Below are 5018 nucleotides of genomic sequence, written 5' to 3'. Positions count from 1 at the left end.
CATAACTTCTAATTTTGAGCCTCGCTTTAAAAATCAACTTCACATACATTCATCAAGGACCCTCTACTCTCTATGTATACAAATTTTAAATGAAATTAACTTTTTGTTCACTTTAGTCCCTATGTACAAATCTATCAATTAAACTTTACAATTTAGTCATTTTCACCATCCAAACTTAAAATCTAACAATTTCACACCAAATTCTTCAAGGAATAAACAATGAAAACTTTCAAAAACTTTAACATATTTACAAATTGGTATATGGGCTAGCTAAATCAATCTTTCATGACCTCGAAAACATGAAAATTACAAGAAAATGACTTGGAATTACCTTAAAATTGATAGTCAAAAGTTAAAAGCTTTGAAAACTTTCTCCTTTTGTTTTCTTAAGTTTGGACGGTTGAAGAAGAGAAAAGATGAAGAATTTCACTAATGTTTGTTATATATATTTTAATTAAATCCTTAATCACCTAATTAAATTAATTTAATCATACTTTATTAACCTAATTCATCATTATTTAATATAAATGGAATCTTACATCATCAAACACTAATTCATATTACAAAATGATTTAATTATCATTTTGGAATTTTGGTTAATTACAATTTAAGTCTCTAAGTCTTTGGCCAATTAAAACCTATAGTGATTAGACTTTTACAATTTAGTACTTGTACCTTAATTAAGAAGTTAATAGAAAAAAATTGATGGGCCAAACATCATCATTCTTTTCTACCAACTACATAAATATTCATTTTTAATATTTATAAACTCGTTTTATAAAAATGGGATTCTGAATCTGCATTTTCTGGTATCACTGAAAATCGAGTTATTACACTGTAATTTTATTGTTATTCCTTTCTTACATGGTATCAGAGCTATGGTTTCTTGTTGACAGAGGAGATTGGTGTTGTTAAAGTTTGTTAAAGATATTGCTTATTTTCCATGGCACCTGAGGTAGTCTTAAGGAACGAGTGTAACAACCCTTACCTAATCCAATCACCAGGTCCGAGTCACTGGATGCTACGATCATTGTCGAAGTAACTACAAGCAATCATACACTTTTCGACCACTTAAATATGTAATTTAGCATTAAATGTATTTGCAACATGACACACAATCATTTTTGGGTCTCACACGAGCTTATGAAAGCTATTTTGCTAACTCGAGTATGAATCAAGACCAAAGTGTAAAGTTTTTAAAAGTTTCGGGCCAATGTCGCAACCTCAAAGCTTCCTCGTCGCAGTGATGTCATCTTAGTGAGTCACATCGCGATGACATGTATACCCATGTTGTAATTTCACTAATTGTCGAATGACATCGCAACGTCGAAGACCTCTCATTGCGACGTTGCCATCTTTTTTGCCAAAATGCACATTTGGTACTTACTTTAAGTAATTTCAAACCATTCCCTAAATGTTTTTATTCCATCTTTACAAAAATAAAGTCACTAAACCAAACCAATCAATCAATCATTTTATTCCTTACTAACCAATCATTCACAGTTAGCCATATATATCTATCCATTTTATCTATCTCTATCAAAATGCTTTCAGTTCCAAGTCAAGCACAATCATTTTACCAATTGCAAACTATCAATTCAAGAGATTGACATGAATTAATCAAAACATATACTAAATTACATAACATACTTATCATTTATCTTACCATTCCTAAAACATTATTCAACATAACCAATTTGAATGACCTAATTGATAGTTTAACATACCAAACCATTCAAAAGTAAAATCATCATTCATACATCATCAAACTTAACCAAAATATGCATTATTAACTTATATACCAAATAGTACATAATACCATCCACTTCAAAATGACCATAAGCATACTAAATGTAACCTCTCCAACCCGACTTAGACGTTATGGCCAAATTGTGAAGATCACATTAGCCACATGAGTGACTAACTATCCTATCATTCTTTAAAAACCTTAGTTACTCTCTCTCTTTTAAGAAAAATTGTGGTTTACCTTTATTAATTTATAAAATGTTACATTAATTAAATCAACCATCCTTAGGTCATGTTGTAAGCGTTTGTGTGGTTTAGAAAACACATTGCTTGTCGTTTCACTTAACGAAACCTTGTTACCTTTTATTGCATCGAAAAACTCAATTTATAATAGATTTATCGTTAAGCCAAGTATCATGCATTGCCTAATTTCAAAATATACTTGTAAAATCAAATTAAATTCTCAAGTATGCATGCATGGAAACCCCAAAGTAGAATAAAACCCAAACCATAGTTCATATAACTTTACAGTCCAAAATTCAAATAAATTTAAGTAAAACTTAAGCAAAATAAATTATTAGTTTGAATTCCGTCGTATGTTCGCATGTCAGGTCCGATCCTAGTCTCGAGCATTACCTGAGATGTTTGAAAATATGAGGTGAGCTACTAGCTCAGTACGAGTGTAAACAGTAAGAATATTCAATTATCCATGTAAACATCAATCAATAAATTAATGCAACATATCACATAACATAAAACATTATCTTCCGAAAGTGTCATGGACATAATGCAATGCATAAAGAATCCTACCCAACCATCTACTACACACCACGAGTTCCCCAGAACCCGTCTACCAAACTCCAAACATTGCGAGCTATGCTCGATGTGGTTAAACCATTATTATACGCAATGCAGTTATACCACCATTTAAAATACAATATAATCGTCATTCTCCTCATTACTCCCAGTGCAGTGCACTGACAACATAAATACGGTCTTAATATACCACCATTACTCTACAGATCTCCTCCGTCATCCACAATATCCCACCCCATGCACATGCATTATGTCATACAAAATACCAGCAAGATCATGTTTTCATCATAATCACATTTCAGTTACATGAATTACACGCATTCATTATCATTCATTCCCACACAATGGTCTCATTTATGAAGCATTTCATTTCATAGACAATTTCCAGTCCATGTACAACAAGCTTTCCATGATTATATTTCATAGCATTTCACTCAAGCATACATTTCATGCATTCAATCTTTATTTCGATTTTAATATGTGCTATACATACATCCAAAATACATTATATATCCAAACCATTCATGTTATTTCATACCAATACCAGTCATACAAACAATCATTCAACCAAGCAACTTTGCAAACATGCCATTTAGTTGGGGCTCGAGAAGTACCTAATTCGGCCACTTTAAAATCACTTACTTAGCCATTTAACTAAGCTCGACCAGTAATCTTAAACATCAATTTAATCACTAAAAATACTATTTAGACAATCAAGTTTTTTGGTTATAACCCACACCTTAATTTCGCACAACCATAACACTTAATGCGAAACTCGCAATTCCTCCTTTAGACTTAAATTGAACCTAAGTTAAAACACAACATTTATCGAGTTAAAACATTGTTAAATTAGCCTTAAAACACCCTCTAAGGTTGGAACACATCATGAATGCGATCCAATTTGAGAGGAAATTCAAGTTGATATGCCACTAGAGCAACCCTCTTAAGCATCCAATAAGGTCCAATAAATCTAGGGCTCAAATTGCCCTTCCGATTGAATCTCAAAACCTTCTTCCATAGAGAAACCTTAAGAAAAACACAATCTCCTACACTGAACTCAATATCCTTGTGCTTTAAATCAATGTACGACTTATGTCCATCTGAAACCACCTTTAATTTGTCCCAGATTAACAAAATTTTATCCTCAACCTCCGAAACTAATTCTAAACTCAATAAATTTTTCTCATCCAACTTAGTCAAACATAAAGGCAAAAGCCTCATGAGGTGTCATTTAGATACTAGTGTAATATCCCATTTTTCAGTGGTTTCAGGACCACAGTCCTGATATGAGAGGTCATGTTTATTGTTTAATTAATGTTTATAGAGTTATATTAGGTTCATATTAAAATAAGGTTAAGAAATTTTAATGTTTGGATAGTTAATTAAGTAAAAGGACTAATTAGTAAACATTGTGAAAGTTAGTTGCTATTAGTGAATTGGGCTTAATAACTTTAGAAATTTAATTTGATGGCCTTAAATGGTAATTAGACCATCACTATCCATGATGGACGGTAATAGGTTTAAGTTTGGCTTAATTGAATGATATATTAAAGGGTAAAATCATAATTTAGAAATTACAACTATAATTAATAAAACAAATATATGTCATCATCTTCCAAGGATCTTAGTACTGAAAATTATAAGGAAGAACACCATTTTTGGGTGCTTGAGGTTCGGCCAAACAATTTGGTGCATGCATGGTATGAACTTTTAGCTTATTTCTTGTAATTTTTTATTTTTTGAGATCGTTGCAACTAGATCCTGTTAACCCAAACCTTTATTTTTAAAACTGTTATAGATTTTGAAATGTACCATTGATGAATTCTTGATGTTCATGATGTTAAATAATATATTTGAGTTATTAGTTGTTGACTATGAATTTGTTTATGAATTTGTTAGTTTTATGTTAAAGAGTAATTTGATAAAATATTAAAATGAACATGGTATTCTTGTGAATTTTGAATAGTTTTGTATTGTATTAATATGGAAATGAATTCAAAAATCTTAGGGTATTTGGAAATTTTGATAGTTTTGGAATTTTGGATTTAGGGACTAAGTTGTAAGAAATTTAAAAGTTTAGAAAAAATGTGTAATTAATGGAAAGTTAAAGGTCATGCGCATTAAATTGAGTATGAATTTTATATGAAATTAATATATGATATTTAATTACTATTTTAGATCAAGATTTGAATAAAAAGACAATAACCGAGGGAAAGGAAAATTGTGAAGTAGTCCCTGCAATTTAATTGGAAGTAAATAGTAGGTAGGTTCATAGTTATTTGCTATTTAATTTCTTTCACTCGTAATTTATATCGTTATTATCTTGTTAGTTTATCTCTTTGTATGTGCATGTGAACATAATTTAGTTAATTATATAATTATTAGAAATGCAAGTATCACATATATATATATGAAATTGAGAAGTAGTTATTAGTAGTGTTTCTTGGATTTGAAAT

This window comes from Gossypium raimondii, chromosome 5, assembly GCF_025698545.1.
Source record: "Gossypium raimondii isolate GPD5lz chromosome 5, ASM2569854v1, whole genome shotgun sequence".
Lineage (NCBI taxonomy): Eukaryota > Viridiplantae > Streptophyta > Magnoliopsida > Malvales > Malvaceae > Gossypium > Gossypium raimondii.
This window is presented reverse-complemented; position numbering follows the sequence as displayed.